We start from the raw sequence: 21329 nt of genomic DNA on the forward strand, positions 1-21329 counted from the left end.
CTCTCTATCACTCTCTGACACTCTCTGACACTCTCTGACACTGTCTGACACTCTCTATCACTTTCTGACACTCTCTGACACTCTCTGACAATCTCTATCACTCTCTATCACTCTCCATCACTCTCTGACCCTGTCTGACACTCTCTATCACTCTCTGACACTCTCTATCACTCTCTATCACTCTCTGACACTCTCAGACACTCTCTGACACTCTCAGACACTCTCAGACAATCTCTGACACTCTCTGACACTCTCAGACACTCACTATCACTCTCTGACACTGTCTGACACTCTCTATCACTCTCTGACACTCTCTGACACTCTCTGACACTCTCTGACACTCTCTATCACTCGCTATCAATCTCTGAAACTCTCTGACACTCTCTATCACTCTCTATCAATCTCTATCTCTCTCTGACACTCACAGACACTCTCTGACAATCTCACACACTCTCTGACACTCGCTATCACTCTCTGACACTCTCAGACACTCTCTGACACTCTCTATCACTCTCTATCACTCTCTATCACTCTCGGACACTCTCTGACACTCACAGACACTCACTATCACTCTCTGACACTGTCTGACACTCTCTATCACTCTCTGACACTCTCTGACACCCTCTGAAACTCTCTATCACTCTCTGACACTCTCTATCACTCTCTATCACTTTCTGACACTCTCTGACACTCTCTGACACTCTCTGAAACTCTCTATCACTCTCTATCACTCTCCATCACTCTCTGACACTGTCTGACACTCTCTATCACTCTCTGACACTCTCTGACACTCTCTGACACTCTCTATCACTCTCTATCACTTTCTGACACTCTCTGACACTCTCTGACAATCTATATCACTCTCTATCACTCTCCATCACTCTCTGACCCTGTCTGACACTCTCTATCACTCTCTGACACTCTCTGACACTCTCTGACACTCTCTATCACTCTCTATCACTTTCTGACACTCTCTGACACTCTCTGACACTCTCAGACAATCTCTGACACTCTCTGAAACTCTCTGTCACTCTCTATCACTCTCTATCACTCTCTGACACTCTCAGACACTCTCTGACACTCTCAGACACTCTCTGACACTCTCTATCACTCTCTGACACTCTCAGACACTCACTATCACTCTCTGACACTGTCTGACACTCTCTATCACTCTCTGACACTCTCTGACACTCTCTGACACTCTCTATCACTCTCTATCACTTTCTGACACTCTCTGACACTCTCTGACACTCTCAGACACTCTCTGAAACTCTCTATCACTCTCTATCACTCTCTATCACTCTCTGACACTCTCAGACACTCTCTGACACTCTCAGACTCTCTCTGACACTCTCTATCACTCTCTGACACTCTCTGACACTCTCTATCACTCTCTGACACTGTCTGACACTCTCTGACACTCTCTATCACTCTCTATCACTCTCTATCACTCTCTGACACTCTCAGACACTCTCTGACACTCTCAGACACTCTCTGACACTCTCTATCACTCTCTGACACTCTCAGACACTCTCTGACACTCTCTATCCCTCTCTATCACTCTCTGACACTCTCTGACACTCTCAGACACTCACTATCACTCTCTGACACTGTCTGAGACTCTCAGACACTCACTATCACTCTCTGACACTGTCTGACACTCTCTATCACTCTCTGACACTGTCTGACACTCTCTGACACTCTCTATCACTTTCTATCACTCTCTATCACTTTCTGACACTCTGACACTCTCTGACACTCTCAGACACTCTCTGACACTCTCTGAAACTCTCTATCACTCTCTATCACTCTCTGACACTCACTATCACTCTCTGACACTCTCTGACACTCTCAGACACTCACTATCACTCTCTGACACTGTCTGACACTCTCTATCACTCTCTGACACTCTCTGACACTCTCTGACACTCTCTGACACTCTCTATCACTCTCTGACACTCTCTTTCACTCTCTATCACTTTCTGACACTCTCTGACACTCTCTGACACTCTCTGAAACTCTCTATCACTCTCTATCACTCTCCATCACTCTCTGACACTGTCTGACACTCTCTATCACTCTCTGACACTCTCTGACACTCTCTGACACTCTCTATCACTCTCTATCACATTCTGACACTCTCTGACACTCTCTGACAATCTCTATCACTCTCTATCACTCTCCATCACTCTCTGACCCTGTCTGACACTCTCTATCACTCTCTGACACTCTCTGACACTCTCAGACACTCTCTGACACTCTCTGAAACTCTCTGTCACTCTCTATCACTCTCTATCACTCTCTGACACTCTCAGACACTCTCTGACACTCTCAGACACTCTCTGACACTCTCTATCACTCTCTGACACTCTCAGACACTCACTATCACTCTCTGACACTGTCTGACACTCTCTATCACTCTCTGACACTCTCTGACACTCTCTGACACTCTCTATCACTCTCTATCACTTTCTGACACTCTCTGACACTCTCAGACACTCTCTGACACTCTCTGAAACTCTCTATCACTCTCTATCACTCTCTATCACTCTCTGACACTCTCAGACACTCTCTGACACTCTCAGACACTCTCTGACACTCTCTATCACTCTCTGACACTCTCTGACACTCTCTATCACTCTCTGACACTGTCTGACACTCTCTGACACTCTCTATCACTCTCTATCACTCTCTATCACTCTCTGACACTCTCAGACACTCTCTGACACTCTCAGACACTCTCTGACACTCTCTATCACTCTCTGACACTCTCTGACACTCTCTGACACTCTCTATCACTCTCTATCACTTTCTGACACTCTCTGACACTCTCAGACACTCACTATCACTCTCTGACACTGTCTGACACTCTCTATCACTCTCTGACACTCTCTGACACTCTCTGACACTCTCTATCACTCTCTATCACTTTCTGACACTCTCTGACACTCTCAGACACTCTCTGACACTCTCTGAAACTCTCTATCACTCTCTATCACTCTCTATCACTCTCTGACACTCTCAGACACTCTCTGACACTCTCAGACACTCTCTGACACTCTCTATCACTCTCTGACACTCTCTGACACTCTCTATCACTCTCTGACACTGTCTGACACTCTCTGACACTCTCTATCACTCTCTATCACTCTCTATCACTCTCTGACACTCTCAGACACTCTCTGAGACTCTCAGACACTCTCTGACACTCTCTATCACTCTCTGACACTCTCAGACACTCTCTGACACTCTCAGACACTCACTATCACTCTCTGACACTGTCTGACACTCTCTATCACTCTCTGACACTCTCTGACACTCTCTGACACTCTCTATCACTCTCTATCACTCTCTATCACTTTCTGACACTCTGACACTCTCTGACACTCTCAGACACTCTCTGAAACTCTCTATCACTCTCTATCACTCTCTGACACTCACTATCACTCTCTGACACTCTCTGACAATCTCTATCACTCTCAGACACTCTCTGACACTCTCTGACACTCTCTATCACTCTCTGACACTCTCTGACACTCTCTATCACTCTCTATCACTCTCTGACACTCTCACACACTCTCTGACACCCTCTGAAACTCTCTATCACTCTCTATCACTCTCTGACACTCTCTGACACTCTCTATCACTTTCTGACACTCTCTATCACTCTCTGACACTCTCTGACACTCTCTGAAACTCTCTATCACTCTCTATCACTCTCTGACACTCACTATCACTCTCTGACACTCTCTGACACTCTCTGACACTCTCTATCACTCTCAGACACTCTCTGACACTCTCTGACACTCTCTGACACTCTCTATCACTCTCTGACACTGTCTGACACTCTCTGACACTCTCTATCACTCTCTATCACTCTCTGACACTGTCTGACACTCTCTATCACTCTCTGACACTCTCTGACACTCTCTATCACTCTCTATCACTCTCTATCACTTTGTGACACTCTCTGACACTCTCTGACACTCTCAGACACTCTCTGACACTCTCTGAAACTCTCTATCACTCTCTATCACTCTCTGACACTCACTATCACTCTCTGGCACTCTCTGACACTCTCTATCACTCTCAGACACTCTCTGATACTCTCTGACACTCTCTATCACTCTCTGACACTCTCTGACACTCTCTATCACTCTCTATCACTCTCTGACACTCTCAGACACTCTCTGACACTCTCTGAAACTCTCTATCACTCTCTATCACTCTCTGACACTCTCTGACACTCTCTATCACTCTCTATCACTTTCTGACACTCTCTATCAGTCTCTGACACTCTCTGACACTCTCTGAAACTCTCTATCACTCTCTATCACTCTCTGACACTCACTCTCACTCTCTGACTATCTCTGACACTCTCTGACACTCTCTATCACTCTCAGACACTCTCTGACACTCTCTGACACTCTCTGACACTCTCTATCACTCTCTGACACTGTCTGACACTCTCTGACACTCTCTATCACTCTCTATCACTCTCTGACACTCTCCGACACTCTCTGACACTCTCTGACACTCTCTATCACTCTCTATCACTTTCTGACACTCTCTGACACTCTCAGACACTCTCTGACACTCTCTGAAACTCTCTATCATTCTCTATCACTCTCTGACACTCACTATCATTCTCTGACACTGTCTGACACTCTCTGACACTCTCTATCACTCTCTATCACTCTCTGACACTCTCTGACACTCTCTGACACTCTCTGACACTCTCTATCACTCTCTATCACTTTCTGACACTCTCTGACACTCTCAGACACTCTCTGACACTCTCTGAAACTCTCTATCATTCTCTATCACTCTCTGACACTCACTATCATTCTCTGACACTGTCTGACACTCTCTGACACTCTCTATCACTCTCTATCACTCTCTGACACTCTCTGACACTCTCTGACACTCTCTATCACTCTCAGACACTCTCTATCACTCTCAGACACTCTCTGACACTCTCTGACACTCTCTGACACTCTCTATCACTCTCTGACACTGTCTGACACTCTCTGACACTCTCTATCACTCTCTATCACTCTCTGACACTCTCCGTCACTCTCTGACACTCTCTGACACTCTCTATCACTCTCTATCACTTTCTGACACTCTCTGACACTCTCAGACACTCTCTGACACTCTCTGAAACTCTCTATCATTCTCTATCACTCTCTGACACTCACTATCATTCTCTGACACTGTCTGACACTCTCTGACACTCTCTATCACTCTCTATCACTCTCTGACACTCTCCGACATAATCTGACACTCTCTGAAAATCTCTATCACTCTCTATCACTCTCTGACACTCTCTGACACTCTCTGACACTCTCTGACACTGTCTGACACTCTCTGACACTCTCTATCACTCTCTATCACTCTCTGACATTCTCAGACACTCTCTGACACTCTCAGACACTCTCTGACACTCTCTGACACTCTCTATCACTCTCTATCACTCTCTGACACTCTCAGACACTCTCTGACACTCTCTATCACTCTCTATCACTTTCTGACACTCTCTGACACTCTCTGACACTCTCAGACACTCTCTGACACTCTCTGAAACTCTCTATCACTCTCTATCACTCTCTGACACTCACTATCACTCTCTGACACTCTCTGACACTCTCTATCACTCTCAGACACTCTCTGACACTCTCTGACACTCTCTATCACTCTCTGACACTCTCTATCACTCTCTGACACTCTCAGACGCTCTCTTACACTCTCTGAAACTCTCTATCACTCTCTATCAATCTCTGACACTCTCTGACACTCTCTATCACTTTCTGACACTCTCTATCACTCTCTGACACTCTCTGACACTCTCTGAAACTCTCTATCACTCTCTATCACTCTCTGACACTCACTATCACTCTCTGACACTCTCTGACACTCTCTGACACTCTCTATCACTCTCTGACACTGTCTGACACTCTCTGACACTCTCTATCACTCTCTATCACTCTCTGACACTCTCCGACACTCTCTGACACTGTCTGACACTCTCTATCACTCTCTGACACTCTCTGACACTCTCTGACACACTCTATCACTCTCTATCACTTTCTGACACTCTCTGACACTCTCAGACATTCTCTGACACTCTCTGAAACTCTCTATCATTCTCTATCACTCTCTGACACTCACTATCATTCCCTGACACTGTCTGACACTCTCTGACACTCTCTATCACTCTCTGACACTCTCCGACACTCTCCGACACTCTCTGACACTCTCTGACACTCTCTATCACTCTCTGACACTGTCTGACACTCTCTGACACTCTCGATCACTCTCTATCACTCTCTGACACTCTCAGACACTCTCTGACACTCTCTGAAACTCTCTATCACTCTCTATCACTCTCTACCACTCTCTGACACTCTCAGACATAATCTGACACTCTCTGAAACTCTCTATCACTCTCTATCACTCTCTGACACTCTCTGACACTCTCTGACACTCTCAGACACTCACTATCACTCTCTGACACTGTCTGAATCTCTCTGACACTCTCTATCTCTCTCTATCACTCTCTGACACTCTCAGACACTCTCAGACACTCACTATCACTCTCTGACACTGTCTGACACTCTCTGACACTCTCTATCTCTCTCTATCACTCTCTGACACGCTCAGAGACTCTCTGACACTCTCTGAATCTCTCTATCACTCTCTATCACTCTCTGACACACTCTATCACTCTCTGACACTCTCAGACACTCACTATCACTCTCTGACACTGTCTGACACTCTCTGACACTCTCTATCACTCTCTGACACTGTCTGACACTGTCTGACACTCTCTATCACTCTCTATCACTCTCTATCACTCTCTATCACTCTCTGACAATCTCAGACACTCTCTGACACTCTCTGAATCTCTCTATCACTCTCTATCACTCTCTGACACACTCTATCACTCTCTGAAACTCTCAGACACTCACTATCACTCTCTGACACTGTCTGACACTCTCTGACACTCTCTATCACTCTCTGACACTGTCTGACACTGTCTGACACTCTCTATCACTCTCTATCACTCTCTATCACTCTCTGACACTCTCAGACACTCTCTGACTCTCTCTGAAACTCTCCATCACTCTCTATCACTCTCTGACACTCTCTGACACTCTCTGACAATCTCTATCAATCTCTATCACTCTCTGACACTCTCTGACACTCTCTGACACTCTCTGACACTCTCTGACACTCTCTGAAACTCTCTATCACACTCCATCACTCTCTGACACTCTCTGACACTCTCTGACACTCTCTATCACTCTCAGACACTCTCTGACACTCTCTGACACTCTCTATCACTCTCTGACACTCTCTGACACTCTCTATCACTCTCTATCACTCTCTGACACTCTCAGACACTCTCTGACACTCTCTGAAACTCTCTATCACTCTCTATCAATCTCTGACACTCTCTGACACTCTCTATCACTCTCTATCACTTTCTGACACTCTCTATCACTCTCTGACACTCTCTGACACTCTCTGAAACTCTCTATCACTCTCTATCACTCTCTGACACTCACTATCACTCTCTGACACTCTCTGACACTCTCTGACACTCTCTATCACTCTCAGACACTCTCTGACACTCTCTGACACTCTCTGACACTCTCTATCACTCTCTGACACTGTCTGACACTCTCTGACACTCTCTATCACTCTCTATCACTCTCTGACACTCTCCGTCACTCTCTGACACTGTCTGACACTCTCTATCACTCTCTGACACTCTCTGACACTCTCTGACACACTCTATCACTCTCTATCACTTTCTGACACTCTCTGACACTCTCAGACATTCTCTGACACTCTCTGAAACTCTCTATCATTCTCTATCACTCTCTGACACTCACTATCATTCTCTGACACTGTCTGACAATCTCTGACACTCTCTATCACTCTCTGACACTCTCCGACACTCTCCGACACTCTCTGACACTCTCTGACACTCTCTATCACTCTCTGACACTGTCTGACACTCTCTGACACTCTCGATCACTCTCTATCACTCTCTGACACTCTCAGACACTCTCTGACACTCTCTGAAACTCTCTATCACTCTCTATCACTCTCTGACACTCTCAGACATAATCTGACACTCTCTGAAACTCTCTATCACTCTCTATCACTCTCTGACACTCTCTGACACTCTCTGACACTCTCTGACACTCTCTGACACTCTCAGACACTCACTATCACTCTCTGACACTGTCTGACACTCTCTGACACTCTCTATCTCTCTCTATCACTCTCTGACACTCTCAGACACTCTCAGACACTCACTATCACTCTCTGACACTGTCTGACACTCTCTGACACTCTCTATCTCTCTCTATCACTCTCTGACACTCTCAGACACTCTCAGACACTCACTATCACTCTCTGACACTGTCTGACACTCTCTGACACTCTCTATCTCTCTCTATCACTCTCTGACACTCTCAGACACTCTCTGACACTCTCTGAATCTCTCTATCACTCTCTATCACTCTCTGACACTCTCTATCACTCTCTGACACTCTCAGACACTCACTATCACTCTCTGACATTGTCTGACACTCTCTGACACTCTCTGACACTCTCTATCGCTCTCTATCACTCTCTGACAATCTCAGACACTCTCTGACACTCTCTGAATCTCTCTATCACTCTCTATCACTCTCTGACACTCTCTATCACTCTCTGACACTCTCAGACAATCACTATCACTATCTGACACTGTCTGACACTCTCTGACACTCTCTATCTCTCTCTATCACTCTCTGACACTCTCAGACACTCTCAGACACTCACTATCACTCTCTGACACTGTCTGACACTCTCTGACACTCTCTATCTCTCTCTATCACTCTCTGACACTCTCAGACACTCTCTGACACTCTCTGAATCTCTCTATCACTCTCTATCACTCTCTGACACTCTCTGACACTCTCAGACACTCACTATCACTCTCTGACACTGTCTGACACTCTCTGACACTCTCTGACACTCTCTATCACTCTCTATCACTCTCTGTCAATCTCAGACACTCTCTGACACTCTCTGAATCTCTCTATCACTCTCTATCACTCTCTGACACTCTCTATCACTCTCTGACACTCTCAGACACTCACTATCACTCTCTGACACTGTCTGACACTGTCTGACACTCTCTGAAACTCTCTGACACTGTCTGACACTCTCTATCACTCTCTATCACTCTCTATCACTCTCTATCACTCTCTGACACTCTCAGACACTCTCTGACTCTCTCTGAAACTCTCCATCACTCTCTGACACTCTCTGACACTCTCTGACACTCTCTGAAACTCTCTATCACACTCCATCACTCTCTGACACTCTCTGACACTCTCTATCACTCTCTATCACTCGCTGACACTCTCTGACACTCTCTGACACTCTCTGACACTCTCTGACACTCTCTGACACTGTCTGACACTCTCTATCACTCTCTATCACTCTCTATCACTCTCTGACACTCTCTGACACTCTCTATCACTCTCTATCACTCTCTGACACTCTCTGACACTCTCAGACTCTCTCTGACACTCTCACATTCTCTCTGACACTCTCTATCACTCTCTGACACTCTCAGACACTCTCTGACACTCTCAGACACTCACTATCACTCTCTGACACTGTCTGACAATCTCTATCACTTTCTGACACTCTCTGACACTCTCAGACACTCACTATCACTCTCTGACACTGTCTGACACTCTCTATCACTCTCTGACACTCTCTGACACTCTCTGACACTCTCTATCACTCTCTATCACTTTCTGACACTCTCTGACACTCTCAGACACTCACTATCACTCTCTGACACTGTCTGATACTCTCTATCACTTTCTGACACTTTCTGACACTCTCTGATACTCTCTGACACTCTCAGACACTCACTATCACTCTCTGACACTGTCTGACACTCTCTATCACTCTCTGACACTCACTATCACTCTCTGACACTCTCTGACACTCTCTATCACTCTCTATCACTTTCGTACACTCTCTGACACTCTCTGACACTCTCAGACACTCTCTGACACTCTCTGAAACTCTCTTTCACTCTCTATCACTCTCTGACACTCGCTATCACTCTCTGACACTCTCTGACACTCTCTATCACTCTCAGACACGCTCTGACACTCTCTGACACTCTCTATCACTCTCTGACACTGTCTGACACTCTCTGACACGCTCTCTCACTTTCTGACACTCTCTGACACTCTCTGACACTCTCTATCTCTCTCTATCACTCTCTGACACTCTCAGACACTCTCAGACACTCACTATCACTCTCTGACACTGTCTGACACTCTCTGACACTCTCTATCTCTCTCTATCACTCTCTGACACTCTCAGACACTCTCTGACACTCTCTGAATCTCTCTATCACTCTCTGACACTCTCTATCACTCTCTGACACTCTCAGACACTCACTATCACTCTCTGACATTGTCTGACACTCTCTGACACTCTCTGACACTCTCTATCGCTCTCTATCACTCTCTGACAATCTCAGACACTCTCTGACACTCTCTGAATCTCTCTATCACTCTCTATCACTCTCTGACACTCTCTATCACTCTCTGACACTCTCAGACACTCACTATCACTATCTGACACTGTCTGACACTCTCTGACACTCTCTATCTCTCTCTATCACTCTCTGACACTCTCAGACACTCTCAGACACTCACTATCACTCTCTGACACTGTCTGACACTCTCTGACACTCTCTATCTCTCTCTATCACTCTCTGACACTCTCAGACACTCTCTGACACTCTCTGAATCTCTCTATCACTCTCTATCATTCTCTGACACTCTCTATCACTCTCTATCACTCTCTGACACTCTCAGACACTCACTATCACTCTCTGACACTGTCTGACACTCTCTGACACTCTCTGACACTCTCTATCACTCTCTATCACTCTTTGACAATCTCAGACACTCTCTGACACTCTCTGAATCTCTCTATCACTCTCTGACACTGTCTGACACTGTCTGACACTCTCTGACACTCTCTGACACTGTCTGACACTCTCTATCACTCTCTATCACTCTCTATCACTCTCTATCACTCTCGGACACTCTCAGACTCTCTCTGACTCTCTCTGAAACTCTCCATCACTCTCTGACACTCTCTGACACTCTCTGACACTCTCTGACAATCTCTATCAATCTCTATCACTCTCTGACACTCTCTGACACTCTCTGACACTCTCTGACACTCTCTGAAACTCTCTATCACACTCCATCACTCTCTGACACACTCTGACACTCTCTATCACTCTCTATCACTCGCTGACACTCTCTGACACTCTCTGACACTCTCTGACACTCTCTGACACTGTCTGACACTCTCTATCACTCTCTATCACTCTCTATCACTCTCTGACACTCTCTGACACTCTCTATCACTCTCTATCACTCTCTGACACTCTCTGACACTCTCAGACTCTCTCTGACACTCTCACATTCTCTCTGACACTCTCTATCACTCTCTGACACTCTCAGACACTCTCTGACACTCTCAGACACTCACTATCACTCTCTGACACTGTCTGACACTCTCTATCACTTTCTGACACTCTCTGACACTCTCAGACACTCACTATCACTCTCTGACACTGTCTGACACTCTCTATCACTCTCTGACACTGTCTGACACTCTCTATCACTCTCTGACACTCTCTGACACTCTCTGACACTCTCTATCACTCTCTGACACTGTCTGACACTCTCTATCACTCTCTGACACTCTCTGACACTCTCTGACACTCTCTATCACTCTCTATCACTTTCTGACACTCTCTGACACTCTCAGACAATCACTATCACTCTCTGACACTGTCTGATACTCTCTATCACTTTCTGACACTCTCTATCACTCTCTGACACTCTCAGACACTCACTATCACTCTCTGACACTGTCTGACACTCTCTATCACTCTCTGACACTCACTATCACTCTCTGACACTGTCTGACACTCTCTATCACTCTCTGACACTCTCTGACACTCTCTATCACTCTCTATCACTTTCTGACACTCTCTGACACTCTCTGACACTCTCAGACACTCTCTGACACTCTCTGAAACTCTCTTTCACTCTCTATCACTCTCTGACACTCGCTATCACTCTCTGACACTCTCTGACACTCTCTATCACTCTCAGACACGCTCTGACACTCTCTGACACTCTCTATCACTCTCTGACACTGTCTGACACTCTCTGACACTCTCTCTCACTTTCTGACTCTCTCTGACACTCTCTGACACTCTCTGAAACTCTCTATCACTCTCTATCACTCTCTGACACTCTCTGACACTCTCTATCACTTTCTATCACTTTCTGACACTCTCTATCACTCTCTGACACTCTCTGAAACTCTCTATCACTCTCTGACACTCTCAGACATTCTCTGACACTCTCTGAAACTCTCTATCACTCTCTATCACACTCTGACACTCTCTGACACTCTCTGTCACTCTCTATCACTCTCAGACACTCTCTGACACTCTCTGACACTCTCTGACACTCTCTGACACTCACTATCACTCTCTGACACTGTCTGACACACTCTATCACTCTCTGACACTCTCTGACACTCTCTATCACTCTCTATCACTTTCTGACACTCTCTGACACTCTCTGACACTCTCAGACACTCTCTGACACTCTCTGAAACTCTCTTTCACTCTCTATCACTCTCTGACACTCGCTATCACTCTCTGACACTCTCTGACACTCTCTATCACTCTCAGACACGCTCTGACACTCTCTGACACTCTCTATCACTCTCTGACACTGTCTGACACTCTCTGACACTCTCTCTCACTTTCTGACACTCTCTGACACTCTCTGACACTCTCTGAAACTCTCTATCACTCTCTATCACTCTCTGACACTCTCTATCACTTTCTATCTCTTTCTGACACTCTCTATCACTCTCTGACACTCTCTGAAACTCTCTATCACTCTCTATCACTCTCTGACACTCTCTGACACTCTCTGTCACTCTCTGTCACTCTCTATCACTCTCAGACACTCTCTGACACTCTCTGACACTCTCTGACACTCTCTGACACTGTCTGACTCTCTCTTACACTCTCTATCACTCTCTATCACTCTCTGACACTCTCAGACACTCTCTGACACTCTGTGAAACTGTCTGACACTCTCTATCACTCTCTGACACTCACTATCACTCTCTGACACTGTCTGACACTCTCTATCACTCTCTGACACTCTCTGACACTCTCTATCACTCTCTATCACTTTCTGACACTCTATGACACTCTCTGACACTCTCAGACACTCTCTGACACTCTCTGAAACTCTCTAACACTCTCTATCACTCTCTGACACTCGCTATCACTCTCTGACACTCTCTGACACTCTCTATCACTCTCAGACACTCTCTGACACTCTCTGACACTCTCTATCACTCTCTGACACTGTCTGACACTCTCTGACACTCTCTATCACTCTCTGACACTCTCTGACACTCTCTGACACACTCTGAAACTCTCTATCACTCTCTATCACTCTCTGACACTCTCTGACACTCTCTATCACTCTCTATCACTTTCTGACACTCTCTATCACTCTCTGACACTCTCTGAAACTCTCTATCACTCTCTGACACTCTCAGACATTCTCTGACACTCTCTGAAACTCTCTATCACTCTCTATCACTCTCTGACACTCACTATCACTCTCTGACACTGTCTGACACTCTCTGACACTCTCTGACACTCTCTGACACTGTCTGACTCTCTCTGACACTCTCTATCACTCTCTATCACTCTCTGACACTCTCAAACACTCTCTGACACTCTCTGAAACTCTCTATCACACTCTATCACTCTCTGACACTCTCAGACACTCTCTGACCCTCTCTGAAACTCTCTATCACTCTCTCACACTCTCTGACACTCTCTGACACTCTCTATCACTCTCTATCACTCTCTGACATTCTCTGGCACTCTCTGACACTCTCTGAAACTGTCTGACACTCTCTATCACTCTCTGACACTCACTATCACTCTCTGACACTGTCTGACACTCTCTATCACTCTCTGACACTCTCTGACACTCTCTATCACTCTCTATCACTTTCTGACACTCTATGACACTCTCTGACACTCTCAGACACTCTCTGACACTCTCTGAAACTCTCTATCACTCTCTATCACTCTCTGACACTCGCTATCACTCTCTGACTCTCTCTGACACTGTCTATCACTCTCAGACACTCTCTGACACTCTCTGACACTCTCTATCACTCTCTGACACTGTCTGACACTCTCTGACACTCTCTATCACTCTCTGACACTCTCTGACACTCTCTGACACTCTCTGACACTCTCTGAAACTCTCTATCACTCTCTATCACTCTCTGACACTCTCTGACACTCACTATCACTCTCTATCACTTTCTGACACTCTCTATCACTCTCTGACACTCTCAGAAACTCTCTATCACTCTCTGACACTCTCAGACATTCTCTGACAATCTCTGAAACTCTCTATCACTCTCTATCACTCTCTGACACTCACTATCACTCTCTGACACTGTCTGACACTCTCTGACACTCTCTGACACTCTCTGACCCTGTCTGACTCTCTCTGACACTCTCTATCACTCTCTATCACTCTCTGACACTCTCAGACACTCTCTGACACTCTCTGAAACTCTCTATCACACTCTATCACTCACTGACACTCTCAGACACACTCTGACACTCTCTGAAACTCTCTATCACTCTCTCACACTCTCTGACAATCTCTGACACTCTCTTTCACTCTCTCTCCCTCTCTGACACTCTCTGGCACTCTCTGACACTCTCAGACACTCTCTGACACTCTCTGAAACTCTCTATCACTCTCTATCAGTCTCTGACACTCTCTGACACTATCGGACACACTCAGACACTCACTATCACTCTCTGACACTGTCTGACACTCTCTGACACTCTCTATCGCTCTCTGACACTGTCTGACACTCTCTGACACTCTCTATCATTCTGTATCACTCTCTGACACTCTCTGACACTCTCTATCACTCTGTATCACTCTCTGACACTCTCTGACACTCTCTATCACTCTCTGACACTCTCTATCACTCTCTGACACTCTCAGACACTCTCTGACACTCTCTATCACTCTCTGACACTCTCAGACACTCACTATCACTCTCTGACACTGTCTGACACTCTCTGACACTCTCTATCACTCTCTGACACTGTCTGACACTCTCTGACACTCTCTTTCACTCTCTATCACTCTCTGACACTCTCAGACACTCTCTGACACTCTCAGACACTCTCTGACACTCTCTATCACTCTCTGACACTCTCAGACACTCTCTGACACTCTCTATCACACTCTATCACTCTCTGACACTCTCTGACACTATCTGACACTCTCAGAAACTCACTGTCACTCTCTGACACTGTCTGACACTCTCTGACACTCTCTATGACTCTCTGACACTCTCTGACACTGTCTATCACTCTCTATCACTTTCTGACACTCTCTGAATCTCTCTGACAATCTCAGACACTCTCTGACACTCTCTGACACTCTCTGACACTCTCTATCACTCTGTATCACTCTCTGACACTCTCTGACACTCTCTATCACTCTCTGACACTCTCTATCACTCTCTGACACTCTCTATCACTCTCTGACACTCTCAGACACTCTCTGACACTCTCTATCACTCTCTGACACTATCTGACACTCTCAGACACTCACTATCACTCTCTGACACTGTCTGACACTCTCTGACACTCTCTATCACTCTCTGACACTGTCTGACACTCTCTGACACTCTCTTTCACTCTCTATCACTCTCTGACACTCTCAGACACTCTCTGACACTCTCAGACACTCTCTGACACTCTCTATCACTCTCTGACACTCTCAGACACTCTCTGACACTCTCTATCACACTCTATCACTCTCTGACGCTCTCTGACACTATCTGACACTCTCAGAAACTCACTGTCACTCTCTGACACTGTCTGACACTCTCTGACACTCTCTATGACTCTCTGACACTCTCTGACACTGTCTATCACTCTCTATCACTTTCTGACACTCTCTGAATCTCTCTGACAATCTCAGACACTCTCTGACACTCTCTGAAACTCTCTATCACTCTCTATCACTCTCTATCACTCTCTGACACTCTCTGACACACTCTATCACTCTCAGACACTCTCTGACACTCTCTATCACTCTCTGACACTGTCTGACACTCTCTGACACTCTCTATCACTCTCTATCACTCTCTGACACTCTCAGACACTCTCTGACACTCTCAGACACTCTCTGACACTCTCTGACACTCTCTATCACTCTCTGACACTCTCTGACACTATCTGACACTCTCAGAAACTCACTGTCACTCTCTGACACTGTCTGACACTCTCTGACACTCTCTATGACTCTCTGACACTCTCTGACACTGTCTATCACTCTCTATCACTTTCTGACACTCTCTGAATCTCTCTGACAATCTCAGACACTCTCTGACACTCTCTGACACTCTCTGACACTCTCTATCACTCTGTATCACTCTCTGACACTCTCTGACACTCTCTATCACTCTCTGACACTCTCTATCACTCTCTGACACTCTCAGACACTCTCTGACACTCTCTATCACTCTCTGACACTATCTGACACTCTCAGACACTCACTATCACTCTCTGACACTGTCTGACACTCTCTGACACTCTCTATCACTCTCTGACACTGTCTGACACTCTCTGACACTCTCTTTCACTCTCTATCACTCTCTGACACTCTCAGACACTCTCTGACACTCTCAGACACTCTCTGACACTCTCTATCACTCTCTGACACTCTCAGACACTCTCTGACACTCTCTATCACACTCTATCACTCTCTGACACTCTCTGACACTATCTGAAACTCTCAGAAACTCACTGTCACTCTCTGACACTGTCTGACACTCTCTGATACTCTCTATGACTCTCTGACACTCTCTGACACTGTCTATCACTCTCTATCACTTTCTGACACTCTCTGAATCTCTCTGACAATCTCAGACACTCTCTGACACTCTCTGAAACTCTCTATCACTCTCTATCACTCTCTATCACTCTCTGACACTCTCTGACACACTCTATCACTCTCAGACACTCTCTGACACTCTCTATCACTCTCTATCACTCTCTGACACTCTCAGACACTCTCTGACACTCTCAGACACTCTCTGACACTCTCTGACACTCTCTATCACTCTCTGACACTCTCAGACACTCTCTGACACTCTCTGAAACACTCTATCACTCTCTATCACTCTCTGACACTCTCTGACACACTCTGACACTCTCTGACACTATCTATCACTCTCTATCACTCTCTGACACTCTCTGACACTCTCTGACACTCTCTGACAATCTATCACTCTCTATCACTCTCTGACACTCTCTGACACACTCTATCACTCTCTATCACTATCTGACACTCTCTGACACTCTCTATCACTCTCTATCACTCTCTGACACTCTCTGAAACACTCTATCACTCTCTATCACTCTCTGACACTCTCTGACACACTCTGACACTCTCTGACACTATCTATCACTCTCTATCACTCTCTGACACTCTCTGACACTCTCCGACACTCTCTGAAACTCTCTATCACTCTCTATCACTCTCTGACACTCTCTGACACTCTCTGACACTCTCTATCACTCTCTGACACTCTCTGACACTCTCTGACACTCTCTGAAACTCTCTATCACTCTCTATCACTCTCTGACACTCTCTGACACTATCTATCACTCTCTATCACTCTCTGACACTCTCTGACACTCTCTGACACTCTCTATCACTCTCAATCACTCTCTGACACTCTCTGACACTCTCTATCACTCTCTGACACTCTCTGACACACTCTGACACTCTCTGACACTCTCTATCACTCTCTGACACTCTCTGACACTCTCTGACACTCTCTGAAACTCTCTATCACTCTCTATCACTCTCTGACACTCTCTGACACTCTCTGACACTCTCTATCACTCTCTATCACTCTCTGACACTCTCTGACACTCTCTGACACTCTCTGACACTCTCTGAAACTCTCTATCGCTCTCTATCACTCTCTGACACTATCTGACACTCTCAGACACTCACTATCACTCTCTGACACTGTCTGACACTCTCTGACACTCTCTATCACTCTCTGACACTGTCTGACACTCTCTGACACTCTCTATCACTCTCTATCACTCTCTATCACTCTCCGACACTCTCAGACACTCTCTGACACTCTCTATCACTCTCTGACACTCTCAGACACTCTCTGACACTCTCCATCACTCTCTATCACTCTCTGACACACTCTGACACTCTCAGACACTCACTATCACTCTCTGACACTGTCTGACACTCTCTATCACTCTCTATCACTCTCTGACACTCTCTGACACTCTCTGACACTCTATATCACTCTCTATCACTTTCTGACACTCTCTGACACTCTCTGACACTCTCTGAAACTCTCTATCACTCTCTATCACTCTCTGACACTCACTATCACTCTCTGACACTCTCTGACACACTCTATCGCTCTCAGACACTCTCTGACACTCTCTGACACTCTCTATCACTCTCTGAAACTCTCTATCACACTCTATCACTCTCTGACACTCACTATCACTCTCTGACACTCTCAGACACTCACTATCACTCTCTGACACTGACTGACACTATCTGACACTCACAGAAACTCACTGTCACTCTCTGACACTGTCTGACACTCTCTGACACTCTCTATGACTCTCTGACACTCTCTGACACTGTCTATCACTCTCTATCACTTTCTGACACTCTCTGAATCTCTCTGACAATCTCAGACACTCTCTGACACTCTCTGAAACTCTCTATCACTCTCTATCACTCTCTATCACTCTCTGACACTCTCTGACACACTCTATCACTCTCAGACACTCTCTGACACTCTCTATCACTCTCTGACACTGTCTGACACTCTCTGACACTCTCTATCACTCTCTATCACTCTCTGACACTCTCAGACACTCTCTGACACTCTCAGACACTCTCTGACACTCTCTGACACTCTCTATCACTCTCTGACACTCTCAGACACTCTCTGACACTCTCTGACACTGACTGACACTATCTGACACTCACAGAAACTCACTGTCACTCTCTGACACTGTCTGACACTCTCTGACACTCTCTATGACTCTCTGACACTCTCTGACACTGTCTATCACTCTCTATCACTTTCTGACACTCTCTGAATCTCTCTGACAATCTCAGACACTCTCTGACACTCTCTGAAACTCTCTATCACTCTCTATCACTCTCTATCACTCTCTGACACTCTCTGACACACTCTATCACTCTCAGACACTCTCTGACACTCTCTATCACTCTCTGACACTGTCTGACACTCTCTGACACTCTCTATCACTCTCTATCACTCTCTGACACTCTCAGACACTCTCTGACACTCTCAGACACTCTCTGACACTCTCTGACACTCTCTATCACTCTCTGACACTCTCAGACACTCTCTGACACTCTCTGAAACACTCTATCACTCTCTATCACTCTCTGACACTCTCTGACACACTCTGACACTCTCTGACACTATCTATCACTCTCTATCACTCTCTGACACTCTCTGACACTCTCTGACACTCTCTGACACTCTATCACTCTCTATCACTCTCTGACACTCTCTGACACACTCTATCACTCTCTATCACTATCTGACACTCTCTATCACTCTCTATCACTCTCTGACACTCTCTGACACTCTCTGACACTCTCTATCACTCTCTATCACTCTCTGACACTCTCTGACACTCTCTATCACTCTCTGACACTCTCCGACACTCTCTGAAACTCTCTATCACTCTCTATCACTCTCTGACACTCTCTGACACTCTCTGACACTCTCTATCACTCTCTGACACTCTCTGACACTCTCTGACACTCTCTGAAACTCTCTATCACTCTCTATCACTCTCTGACACTCTCTGACAAGATCTATCACTCTCTATCACTCTCTGACACTCTCTGACACTCTCTGACACTCTCTATCACTCTCAATCACTCTCTGACACTCTCTGACACTCTCTATCACTCTCTGACACTCTCTGACACACTCTGACACTCTCTGACACTCTCTATCACTCTCTATCACTCTCTGACACTCTCTGACACTCTCTGACACTCTCTGAAACTCTCTATCACTCTCTATCACTCTCTGACACTCTCTGACACTCTCTGACACTCTCTATCACTCTCTATCACTCTCTGACACTCTCTGACACTCTCTGACACTCTCTGACACTCTCTGAAACTCTCTATCGCTCTCTATCACTCTCTGACACTATCTGACACTCTCAGACACTCACTATCACTCTCTGACACTGTCTGACACTCTCTGACACTCTCTATCACTCTCTGACACTGTCTGACACTCTCTGACACTCTCTATCACTCTCTATCACTCTCTATCACTCTCCGACACTCTCAGACACTCTCTGACACTCTCTATCACTCTCTGACACTCTCAGACACTCTCTGACACTCTCCATCACTCTCTATCACTCTCTGACACACTCTGACACTCTCAGACACTCACTATCACTCTCTGACACTGTCTGACACTCTCTATCACTCTCTATCACTCTCTGACACTCTCTGACACTCTCTGACACTCTCTGACACTCTATATCACTCTCTATCACTTTCTGACACTCTCTGACACTCTCTGACACTCTCTGAAACTCTCTATCACTCTCTATCACTCTCTGACACTCACTATCACTCTCTGACACTCTCTGACACACTCTATCACTCTCAGACACTCTCTGACACTCTCTGACACTCTCTATCACTCTCTGAAACTCACTATCACTCTCTGACACTCTCAGACACTCACTATCACTCTCTGACACTGACTGACACTCTCTATCACTCTCTATCACTCTCTGACACTCTCTGACATTCTCTGACACTCTCTATCACTCTCTATCACTTTCTGACACTCTCTGACACTCTCTGAAACTCTCTATCACTCTCTATCACTCTCTGACACTCACTATCACTCTCTGACACTCTCTGACACTCTCTATCACTCTCAGACACTCTCTGACACTCTCTGACACTCTCTATCGCTCTCTGACACTTTCTGACACTCTCTATCACTCTCTGACACTCTCTGACACTCTCTGAAACTCTCTA

The sequence above is a fragment of the Heterodontus francisci genome, chromosome 10 (genome assembly GCF_036365525.1).
Source record: "Heterodontus francisci isolate sHetFra1 chromosome 10, sHetFra1.hap1, whole genome shotgun sequence".
In the NCBI taxonomy this organism is placed as follows: domain Eukaryota; kingdom Metazoa; phylum Chordata; class Chondrichthyes; order Heterodontiformes; family Heterodontidae; genus Heterodontus; species Heterodontus francisci.